This window comes from Amblyraja radiata, chromosome 27, assembly GCF_010909765.2.
Source record: "Amblyraja radiata isolate CabotCenter1 chromosome 27, sAmbRad1.1.pri, whole genome shotgun sequence".
NCBI lineage: Eukaryota > Metazoa > Chordata > Chondrichthyes > Rajiformes > Rajidae > Amblyraja > Amblyraja radiata.
This window is the reverse complement of record NC_045982.1, coordinates 6,280,186-6,292,708: the sequence shown is the minus strand read 5'-3', so window position 1 is coordinate 6,292,708 and position 12,523 is coordinate 6,280,186. Positions and strand designations below refer to the sequence as shown.

The 12,523-nt window shown below is 44.9% G+C and overlaps 1 protein-coding gene across 3 annotated transcripts in view; it reads left to right on the top strand.

Annotated features, from left to right (window-relative positions):
* The first annotated feature begins 84 nt into the window (after positions 1-84).
* The window catches only part of LOC116988360 (cAMP-dependent protein kinase inhibitor alpha-like), an 84,193-nt gene continuing 71,754 nt past the window's right edge, over positions 85-12,523 (top strand). The window contains exon 1 of one of the 3 annotated variants that reach the window (XM_033044999.1): positions 85-746. The gene's annotated coding sequence lies outside the window, so the exon portion shown is untranslated. Of the gene's footprint in view, positions 747-789; positions 1,367-12,523 lie in introns of those variants that run through there. The other 2 variants (XM_033044996.1, XM_033044997.1) reach the window with 2 other exon arrangements.

Here is a 12,523-nt window from a genome sequence, read left to right as displayed (position 1 = left end):
AAGGGGGGAAAGAAGAGGGGAGGGGGTAGCAACTGCAACGAATCTCAGTCCAGGGGTCCATAGGAAGCAACCATAGTGAAAACCTGAAGTCTCCATTTAAAAAAAAATCTCAACTTTCGACAAAGGGACGGGGAAGAGAAATGTTGAGAGGAGAAGGTTAGTTTTGTGTACGCACACGCACTCACAAGAGTGCACTGCCAACGTGTGGCTTTTGTTACTTGCAAGGAGTGTGTGCAAAGATCCTACAGCAAGCTATAGGATCTTTGGTTGTTGTGTGAGAGGTGGCGAGCAGTGGCGAGTTCCGCTCATTGTGTTGGGTTTTGCAAAGACCATTGTCGTGGAACTCGCCACATCTTGCAGACAGCAGGGGTGGCGACGGGCTAATCTCACCCCACCGCGTCTGAGCAGGAGAAGGGGCCGCTTTCCCCTCCCTCTCACCATCGTCGGCCCCCGGTAGTGCTTCACGCCTGGCTTCCACGAAATGTAACCTTCTGCTGAAATTGCAACCTACTCGCTGGAGAGCTACCACACAGACTGTTAAGCCGCTGCCTTGGTACCCGCTACACACTGAGTCAGGAGCTAGGATCTTTGGTCAGGAGTGAAACCTTGCCGAGGATGACGCGCAGTAGACGTGTGAATTGGAAGGAGATTCCTGCCTGCTCTCCAGTTCTCTAATTTAATCCTCTCCCTATATACCTTTCCAGGTCAAAAAACGATTCTCCGCCTCCTTCCCCAACCTCACTCCGGTAAGCGAAGTCAACGACATATGTGTCTTTTTTGTTCATCATTTGATACTAAACTTGTTTTTTTTTTATTCAAAAATTGCATACAGGTTTAATAATATCAGGATTTCAGAATTTAGCAACAGCGTTTGTTCCCCAACTATTTTCGCCCCCTTGGTTTTAACAGTGGAGATTTGGTTCCTTTAGCGAGACTGGGTTATTTCAGGCGAAATTGGTGTCAATTGCACGGAGTCGTCCTGTTCCGATTAATTTAGCAACAAAGAGTTGCAATTAAGTGTCCGTGGGCCAACTGTTACCAGGCAGAATGATTGTTGTGAAGTGCTTGTAGAAAATACGGGCGTGGAGATTTTTTTCCCCTCTCTCTATCTCTCTCTCTCGCAAAAGGGAGTCGAGCCGGGAGGGATTTAAAGGACATCCAAATTTTCCTCGTGTTTGTGTCCAAATCCTCCTTCCTCTCCAAATACACTTCGGTCGAGCGTCCAAGGAAAACCGACCCCATTAATATTCTGAGCTCCAATGGAATCGTTAGTTGCTACACGATAATCGCTAAGATTTTTTGTTTTTGTTTTAAATCATGCGATAGGCTTTTCCCGGAGAGGACGGTGAGAGTGGTGTCTTGAATGGTAAGTCGGAGGATTTACTTGGCGTTAGAATGTAATAATTCCGGGGTGTTTGGACTATTTTGTCTTCCCCCCCCCTTTTATTTAGACTGAGTTTTTGTAATGTTCTTACCCCGGTGCTCTCCAGCTACGCAATTTTAAATGAACAATTTTCAGAGACATTTAAAAAAAAAACAAAAACAAAAACTCCCTTTAGCTTTTCTCAGCTCTCAGCCCCCACCCCGCCGTTGAAAAAGAAATCCTGATTTTAATTGCCATTAATTAGCCGTGTATTGTTTGACCTCGCCACTGTTTATAGGAGCTGATGCATGTTAAATTATTCCCTGTCTCCAGTTGCCTTGAATCACAATTTTTGAACAAGGCTGGGTGGTCATCTTGGGAATTTCCTGACAGCTGACAGAATAGTCAGTAACACACACATTCCCTTTTCAAGAAAAGTCGAAATGTTGTTTCGTCTTGGCAAATGTCCCCCTCCCCCCTCTTCCCCTCTTCCCCTCTTGAAGCAGGCGTGAACGGAGACTGTATGAATGTGTATGAATCTCCGTCGATAGCGCCTTTAGATTGAATATTATCTGCGGCCATTTGACCTGCGGTGACCACGGTCGCGACGGCGGTTGAAAGATAGGACATTTAATACAGCCCTCTTTCAGGGATATTTTGATAGAGGTGATTACAATGTCGAGTTCTTCACAGTAATAATGGAACCAAGCCACTATGCCCAGATGTAAATGTGTAATTGTGCCTTGAGACCTTGTGTATGTGGGAAGTTTCAAGTATGTTGTATGTTCAATCAGAGTAGGGGGAATCGAGAACTAGAGGACATGGGTTTAACATGATGGGGGCCAGATTTAATGGGAATATAAGAGGGGTAACTTTATCCTTTACACAAAGGGGTGGTGGGTGTATGGAACGAGCCGCCAGAGGAGGTAGTTGGGTCAGGTACTGTCAAAACATTTAAGAGACATTTGGACAGGTACACGGATGGGACGGATTTAGAGGGATAGGGGCCAAGTGTGGGCATTTGGGATAAGTGTAGATGGGGCAAGTTGGTCGGTATGGACAGGTTGGGCTGAAGGGCCTGTTTCCACGCTGTATGACTCTGCGAAAATAAATACAGAATACTGTGCATGCTGTAACTCTGAAAGAAAGAAAACCAAAAGTACTGGAAATACTCAACAGGTCAGGCAGCATCTAGTGAGAGAAACAGTTGATTTCAAGTAGCTGATCTTCCATCACAATGGCCACATGGAAATTGCATGCACTTTTGATCCATATGATTCATTTGACCTGCATTGGACACGAGTAATGTGATTCTGATGAAAGGTTATCCATCTAAATCTATCTCCACACATGCTGCCTGAATTGCAGAGTATTTCAGGTGTCAAGTCAAGAGTGTTTAATTGCTGTAGGAAGGAACTGCAGGTGCTGGTTTAAACCGAAGATAGACAAAAAAAAATGCTGGAGCAACTCAGCAGGACAGGCAACATCTCTGGATAGAAGGAATGGGTGACGTTTCGGGTCGAGACCCTTCTGCCGGTCCCGCTGAGTTACTCCAGCATTTTGTGTCTATCCAGTGTTTAATTGTCACCTGTACTGGCAACTGAACAGTAATGTTTTTATTAGCTGCAGCTTCAGAGGCCCAATAAAGCAATAATGCACAAATACATTTGCAATCATTAATAATGCAACAAAATTAATCATCAGTAATACCAGGTAACCAGACCATAATGGTGCAGAACTGGTATCCGTAGTGCAACCAAAGCGAAGGCCAAAGTCGATCACAATTGCTGGGTTACTGTGGTGTCATGTTCAAGAGCCATGAAGAAGCTGTTCCTGAACCTGGATGTCTCAGTAACTCAGTGGGTCAGGCAACATCCGTAGAGAAGAAGAATAGCTGACGTTTTGGGTCGGGGCCCTTCATCAGATCTGTGGCTTCTGTCTTCTTCCCGATGATAGGACTGAAATGAGAGCGTGGCCAGGGTGATATGGGTCTCTGATGACTTTGGGCTAACTTTTTGAGGCAGTGCCTCCTGTAGATGCCATCATTGGTGTTGAGGTCAGTACCTGTGAAGGACCAGCAAGTGTCTACCACTTTCTGCAGCCTCCTATATGCCTGGGCATTGGAGTTACTGTTCCAGGTGGTGATGCAACCAGTCAGTATGCCTCTCCAGTCAATGATGGGCCATTATGGGCTTCACCTTTCCTTGGTCATCTGTGGCCGGCCCTGCTTGGTTCTGGCCTTTTCTTACCCCCAGTTCCCTCCCCTCCATTTTCAGTCTGAGGAAGGGCCTCGTCCTGAAACATCACCCATTTTTATTTCTCCAGAGATGCTGCCTGACCCGCTGAGTTACTCCAGCACTTTGTATCTGGCTCTCTGCAGCAGTCTGATTGGTGACACATCAGATCTCAGCTACCTCTGTTATTTCCTATACAATATAGTTCGAAGTTGGTTTTGCTGATGAATATTTTGGTTGTGGGTATCAGTCCTGTATCGGGAATCCTCTACAAAAAACGTGGATGGGGAATGAGGGAAAAGCTTGCTTGAAAGGGAATTTCCCTCTCACATTCCTTGTACTTTTGTGGTCACTGTTTATTCCTTCCAATCTTCAAGTTTGCTGTTGTGCCCTCCTCTTCCTTTATCCCGACTGATAATAACATCTGGAGACGCAAGAAACTGCAGCTGCTGGGGTCTTGTGCAAAACACAAAGTGCTGGAGAAACTCAGCAGGTCAAGCAGCATCTGGGGAGGGAATGGACGGGTGGCTTTTGGGTCGGGACCCTTCTTCGGACTGGTCCTTCCTCCTTCAACCTCACCAAAAAGTAGACACAAGGAACTGCTGACATGTGCAGATGCTGGAATTTTGCATGGAATAGGGAGAAGGCAGGCATGGGTTATTGATTGGGGATGATCAGCCATGATCACAATGAATGGCGGTGCTGGCTCGAAGGGCCGAATGGCCTCCTCTTGCACCTATTTTCTATGTTTCTATGTAACACAAAGTGTTGCAGTAACTCAGTAGGTCAGGCAGCATCTCTGGAGACATGGATAGGTGACGTTTGGGTCAGTACCCTTCTTAAGATTGAAGAAGATAGGATCAGTCAGAAGTGTCTCATCCCGAAATGTCACCTAGCCATGTCCTCCAGAGATACTACCTGACCCTTTGAGTTCTTCCAGTAGTTCCGTTTTGTTAAAAAATAGGCACAAAATGCTGGAGTATCTTTGCGGGACAAGTAGCATATCTGGAGAGAAGGAATGGGTTGTGTTTTGGGTCAAGACCCTTCTTCAGACTTTCTTCAGACTTGCGTTTTGTTAATATCTTTTTTTCTTGTTTCCAACACCTAGTTCTTGTGCGTGACCACAGCTTTCGTTTCTTGGCTCCTGCAATAGTTGGGCTTTTAAAATGAAAGCCTGGCTCTGCCAACTGTTGCTTATCTTTTTCTTCCGTTTTCAATCTTCTTTCCTTGCACTGTGGGACTTCAAATAAAAATAGGTGATCTGCATCCATCCTTTGCACCAATCCTGTAACCCACAACCATTGTAATTGTCACACAATCCTGCCTGATGTTTATCGATGATGGTCTGATAAGATGATTATCACCTGGTTGGTGAGTCACCTCCACCATCATTTTCCCAACCTGCTTCCTTAGTTGCATTTATTTATGTGGAGAAGGCAGGAGAATGGGGTTAGGAGGGAGAGATAGATCAGCCACGATTCAGTGGCGGAGTAGACTAGATGGGCCGAATGACCTAATTCTGCTCCTAAAACATGATCTTATGATCTAAATGGGTTTCAGAACAGAATTGCTTCATAATAATATATTAGATAATATAACTAAATAGTTTCTCAGATCTAACTCTAAATTGTAAAAAAGTGCCTTCATTTTGATGCCCTGAATTCTCTCTCTCTTTACCAAACCCTTTTTAATTTGCTCGTATCGTCTTTCAACCCAGCTTTTGGTAATCTTTTCCAATATCTCTTCAATGGAGCTCGCTGTTATTATTTCTCCGCAATGCTGTGGCAGCGTTTTGGAACACTTTGCAACGTTATAAAAATTGCATTTCTAAAGTTAGTTTAACAAAGAAAAAGAACATTTTGAGAGATTCATTCATCACTATAATCCGGTTTTCAGGCAAACTTCAAATTGCAGGAAATAACAATTTGCTTCTCTCACTGCTATTAATAGATCTCTGGAAGAGCTATGAAGGAAACAAAAGGGGATGCTTGTTTTTAATGAGGATATCGTTCTGTGTTTTATCTTCTAGGCAAAATGAAAGTTCTTGGGCACAGCTTTGCAAAATTGATCCTTTTTAGTAGGACTATTTTTGAGAATGATGTCCAACGAAGTCATACAGCGTGAAAACAGACCCTTCAGCCTAACTTGCCCACAACGACCAACGTGTCCCATCTACACTAGTCCCATCTGCCTGCATTGGCACATACCCCTCTAAACCTGTCCCATCCACGTACCTGTGTAAATGTTTCTTAAACGTTGCGATAGTACCTGCATCAACCAACTCCTCCGGCGTTTCATTCAATGCACCCACCACCCTTTGTCTGAAAAAGTTACCCCTCAAGTTCCCATTAAATCTTTCCCCCCCCCCCCCCCTCACCATAAATCGATGTCCTCTGGTTCTCGATTCCCCTACTCTGTGTTTCTACCCGATCTATTCCTCTCATGATTTTGTACACCTCCACTAGATCACTCCTCATCCTCCTGCGCTCCCAAGGAATAGAGTCCTAGCCTGTCCAGTAATTGTGTCACTGAGTGTGATTCAGACAAGGCAAGATGGCAGTGGGGGTGTATTATACATTCAGGTATTCTGAGCTCAACTGCATTGGTTGAAGAGTTTCCATTCACGGCTGGGCCAACATTGAAAGTGACTGAGTATACAGAGGAGAAAGGTGGCTGTTTCAATTCCATGCTGCATCCATCATCTCCCGACAGGGTGAAATAGGACAGATGAAAATCTATCTTTGTCGGAGAAGTTGTGGTGACCGTGTTAACTCCTGCCATGCAACATGTTCCCAATGTTGGGGGAGCCCAGAACCAGGGACCACGGTTTAAAGCCCTGTCCCACTGTACGAGTTCATTCAAGAGCTCTCCCGAGTTAAAAAAAGAAAAAAGAAACTCGTGGTAAGCACGGCGAATGAACGTAGGGGGTACGTCGGGGCTCGGGACGTCTCTTAGCGGCTTGGGACGTCTCTTAGCGGCTTGTAACGCTAACGGCAGGTACTCGGGAAACGCGGTAAGCTCGGGAAAACTCGTGAAGATTTTTCAACATGTTGAAAAATGTCCACGAGAGCCTCGAGTACCTGCGAGCGGCCATTACTGTAAATCTCCGAGTTCGAATCAGGGCACACTCGGGAGAACTCTTGAATGAACTCGTACAGTGGGACAGGGCTTTTAAGAATAAGGGGAAAGCCATTTAGAACAGAGATGAGGAAACACTTTTTCACCCAGAGAGTTGTGACTGTAATTCTCTGCCGCAGAGGAGCGGTGGAGGCCGGTTCTCTGGATACTTTCAAGAGGGAGCTAGATAGGGCTCTTGAAGATAGTGGAGTCAGGGGATATGGGGGAAAAGGCAGGAACGGGGTACTGATTGTGGATGATCAGCCATGATCACATTGAATGGTGGTGCTGGCACGAAGGGCCGAATGGCCTACTCCTGTACCTATTGTCTATTGTATGTTTTGGTTGCCCAGTTATAGGAAAGATGTTGTTAAGCTGGAGAGAGTGCAGAGAAGATTTACAAGGATGTTGCCAGGATTCGAGGGCCTGAGCTACCAGGGGAGGTTGAGCAGCCTCGGACTTTATTCTTTGGAGCGCAGGAAGATGAGGGATGGTCTTATAGAGGTGTATACAATTATGAGATTATTAAATAGGGTAAATCCACAGAGCCATTTATCCAGAGTAGGGGAATCGAGAACCAGAGGGCATAGGTTTAAGGTGAGGGGGATTTAATAGGAACCAGAGGGGGCAACTTTTTTTTTTTTTTTTTTTTTTGCATCAAGGGTGGTAGGTGTATGGAACAAAATGCCAGAGGAGACCGTTGAGGCAGGTATTGAGACAATGTTTTAAAAAAAAACCCATTTTGACAGGTACATGGATAGGATAGATTTGGATGGGTTGGGCCAAACGTGGGCAGGTGGGGCTAGAATAGGGCATGTTGGTCGGCCTGGGCCAGTTGGGCCGAAGGGCCTGTTTCTGCGCTGTATGACTCATTGCCTTTATTTACGGCCTTCGCTATCTTCCAGTATGAAGAAGGGTTCCGACCCGACACGTCACCTACCTACTTATCCCCCTCCCCCCTCTCCTCTCCCCTCTCCCCCCCTTCCCCCCCCCCCCTCTCCCTGATTCTTTGCCAATATATCCAGTCAACTAGGAAAACAAAAAAATTATGAACTGCAGCTGCGAAGATGAGTTTTAGCATTGCATTGATTTCAACTTCATAATATCCATGCATAATTACTGCAACCCAACTGTAATATAATTAGGTTCCCAATATAAACATTATTGTGGAGAACAGCCACTACTTTTCTCCTTTTTGACAAATAGACTAGAGATTTGTGACCGTATTTTGGTGTTTTCAAAGTGTAGAAACAAGGAACATAATTAGTGCGGGTGTCGGGGGTTATGGGGAGAAGGCAGGAGAATGGGGTTGAGAGGGAAAGGTAGATTAGTCGTGATTGAATGGCGGAGTAGACTTGATGGGCCAAATGGCCTAATTCTGCTCCTATTAATTCTGCTCCTAGAACCTCAGATGCTGGTTAATACACAAAAGGAACTAAAGTGCTGCAGTAACTTGGCAGGACAGGCAGCAACTCTGCTGAGTTAGTCCAGCACTTTGTGACCTATCCATGTTCTCCAGAGATGCTGCCTGACTTGCTGAGTTGCGTTGTGTTCTTTGGTGCTTTTAAAGGTTATTTTTGCTGCTATAAATAATGTAAGAGAGGTTCTACCAACGTCATTGAAATCTTACTCCAGGATGTAGTTTCTCTTTGCAGCATATATGGAGTTGAATTAAATGAGAATTGAAAGAAAAGATTGCATTTGTAATTCAAAAGTGCTGGAACAATGTGAACATGTGTAAGTTAATTGCTTCAGTTCATAATCAAGGCCCAGTGGAGGTATAGTTGTTTGATTGTGCAACGTTTGCAAAGATTCCCTTTATTTTAAGATATCAACTCCCCGACAATGTGAAACTCTCAAATTGAAAATAACCAAATCTCATGATCTAATCGCTTCAGTTCTTCATTATTGACTGCCTTCATCTGAGAAGTAAGCATCACTATGCCTTTTATTCTGCTTTATAAACTCTCTGGTGTGGAACATATGGATGCCCAAAAAATAAACTCATTGTGGTTAATATCTCTTCACCTGTAAATGCATTCCTACGGAAACTGATGCCTTTGGGATTCTGGATCTCACTTGGCGTCTGATTTTAAAACAATTTTGGTCCTGAATAAGTCTTCATACCTTTGACGAATTCCATTTTATCTCTCGTTCATGCAAAACTATTTTCCCTTATTGTTCTTCAAGCATAGAATGGATAGATCTTGCCCTACCGTGGACTTAGTTTATTTTACTAATTATGCTTTTGCACTAATATCTTGTCTTTCTTACAGAAATGTATGTGTAAAGGACGGATAATTTGTCTTTGTGTGTTTGTCTGAGTCTATATTACCTGTCATGCTGCTGCAAGCAACATTTTTCATTCTACCTGTACCATGCATGTGACAATATCTCCTTGGCATCAGCTCCACCTACATCAACCGACTCCAACTGGTCCAGAACGCAGCCACCCGACTCATCACCCACACCAAATCCTGGCATCACATCACTCCAGTCCTCAAACAACTTCACTGGCTTCCCATCTCCCACCGGATCACCTACAAAATCCTGGTCCTCACCTACAAAGCCCTCCACCATCTGGCTCCCCCATATCTCACTGACCTCTTCTCCCCCTACCAACCCTCATGGTCCCTCAGATCCACATCAGCCGGTCTCCTCTCCATCCACAAATCCAACCTCCGCAGTTTTGGGGACAGAGCCTTCTCCAGGGCAGCTCCCAGGCTCTGGAACTCCCTCCCCCAACTGATCCGCAATTCCGTGTCCCTCACCATCTTCCAGTCCCGCCTCAAGACCCATCTCTTTACCTCTGCCTATCCTTAGCCCCACGTCCCCCTCCCTTTTCATCTGTGCTTGAATTGCCTCATATTGTGTTTTGATTTGAATTTTGTCTTTAATTTGTGTACTAGTCATGTCTCTACTATTTATTTCATTTCGCATACATGTTTTTCCTCTACTTGCTAAATTTTTGTACGGTGTCCTTGAGACTCTTGAAAGGCGCCCATAAATAAAATTTATTATTATTATTATTATTAATAAACTTGAACTTTATCTCCTCGCTATCTTCCACTGGTGTTTTGTACCTAGGGATTGTGAGTAGCTTTGGCTCACGGGCAAGACAATTGCTTGACTCTAATTACACAAGTATTATATCACCAGAGGTATGGGAGTAAACCACCCTACCTGCACTTGTCAGCAGTGCAAGGCAGCTTGCAACCTAATGGTGTGAACACTGAACTCTTCAGTTTTAGATAGTTTCTTTCCAGCTGTTATCAGGCAACTCAACCATCGTTCCAACAACGAGAGAGCACTATTTACCTAACCTTCCTCAGCTACTATCTACCTCACTGGAGGCCCTCGGACTATCTTTGATCAGACTTTACTGGACTTTATTTTGCACTAAATATTATTCACGTTATTTCCTTTATCATGCATCTATACACTGTAAATGGCTCGATTGTAATTGTGTATTGTCTTTCCGCTGACTGGTTGGTACGCAGCAATTTCCGTTGTCTGGTTAGCACGCAGCAAAAGCTTTTCACTGTACGTCGGTACACGTGACAATAATCTAAACTCTCACCTCTCACATATCTGCCTCATGTGCACCACCTGCTCTCTCCTCCCCTTCACCCTGCCTCTAGATTCCATCCTTTGGCTTCACAATTCACAACTCTTCAATCAGTTCATCTCACACCTCCTGTTCCAATCCCTGGCTTTCACTCCCACCATCTGCCTATCAAACTACCCTCCCTGCCATTGTCCACCTATGACCTGTGTAAGAAGGAATTGCAGATGCTGGATGACCCCGAAGATACACACAAAATGCTGGAGTGACTCAGCAGGTCAGGCAGGCAGCATCTCTGGCAAAAAGGAATAGGTGACGTATCAGGATGAAACCCTTCTTCAGACTCGAGTGTTAGACTCGAGTTACTCCAACATTTTGTGTCTATCCACCTATTACTTGCCACTCTTTGTCCTGCCCCTCCTCTCTTCCACTTTTCCTCTTTCGTTTCTCTCTTTCCTCCACCCCACCCCCCCCCCCAACATTCAGCCGGGGTTCCAGCCCAAAACGCCACCTACAGTATCCATGTTCTTCAGAAATGCTGCTTAACTGGCTAAGTTACTCCAGCACTTTGTCCTTTTTGTTTTGAACCAGCATTAGCTTTTCTTTGTTTCTGCAAGGACAGAGGGAGACAGTGCATTTCAATTTCTTGGAAAATAATGACATGTTTGCAGAGTAGCATGTTACAAACTGAATAGTTGCGAGTGGTGCTGCAGTGAATTGCCACGTATCTCGATTTGCTCGGCACTTTGCACAATTTTTCTGTTAGTCTTTCAAAGTACTTGCAACTTGTTAGCAGCTTCTCTATGCTTATCAGCGATTGTTGCAAATGTATTTTTTAAGACAAATGTCACCATAAATTGGAGCGTGGTCTTGCAGGGAACCTCCTGATAACGGTGAGATTGTATTCTTGTAACGGTAATTAACCTCTCTAATCTGGAAAGGGAGGAATTTAATCCACGGCGTGTTATTTCAGTCCAGAGCGGCACAGTAGCGCAGCGGTAGATTTGCTGCCTTGCAGCGCCAGAGACCCAGGTTCGATCCTGACTCCGCGTGCTGTCTGTACGGTGTTTGTACGTTCTCCCTGTGACTTGCGAGGTTTTCTCCGGTTTCCTCCCACACTCCAACGACGTACAGGTTTTTCTAGGTTAATTGGTTTGGTATAAGTGTAAATTGTCCCTAGTGTGTTTAGGATAGTAACAATATGCGGGGATTGCTGGTTGGTGCGGACTTGGTGGGCCGAATGGGCTCTTTCCGCGCTGTATCTCGGAACTAAATTCAACTACCTTAAAGTGCGTTTTTTCTTCTATCTATCCTGTGATATTATTTCTCGGGACGGTTCTTCCTCGCATTTGAAGAACTGCAACAATGCAATCACATTCCAATCCCAGCAAAAGGGACTAGCTCAGATGGGGCATCTTGGTCAACATGGCCATGTTGGGCCGAACGACCCATTTCTGTACTGGATGACTCTGTGCCCAAGGTTTATGGTGTTATTGGAGATGTAAGGAACTGCAGTTGCTGGTTTACCAAATAAGGCACCGATGCGCTGGAGTGGGTCAGGCAGCACCTCCAGAGACCATGCCAAGGTGATGTTTCTGGTCGGGACTCTTCTTCAGACTGATTATGGTTGGGGCGGGGGGGGAGGGGAGGAGCTGGAAGAATGGAGGCGCAAGGCAAATCTTGGCGAGCGATAGGTGGATACAGGCAAGAGGGGATTCTGATAGGCAGATGGTTGAACAAAGAAGAGAAGAAAAGACAACAGGCGTGAGACAAGGGGAGAAGTGGTGTGAATAGTGAAGCTAGAGGAGGGAATCGAGGTTGAAGGGGAGAAATGGTTTATTGTTGTACTACTGGAGGACCACCTTTGATAAAGAAGCTTCCCCAATGCCTTGGAAATTTACTTTCTCATTACTGAGGTGGACATTTTGCCGTTATGCGCTGGTATAGAAACATAGAAAATAGGTGTAGGAGTAGACCATTTGGCCTTTAGAATCAGCACTGCCGTTCAATATGATCATGACTGATCATCCAAATTCAGTACCCCGTTCTTGCTTTTCCCCCATATCCCTTGATTCCATTAGCCCTAATAGCTATATCTAACGCTCTCTTGAAAACATCCAGTGAATTGGCCTCCACTGCCTTCTGTGGCAGGGAGTTCCACTGATTCACAACTCTGGGTGAAAAATGTTTTCCTCACTTTTATAGTCCACATCGAGTTTGAACAGAACATTCTTGCAGTGGTAT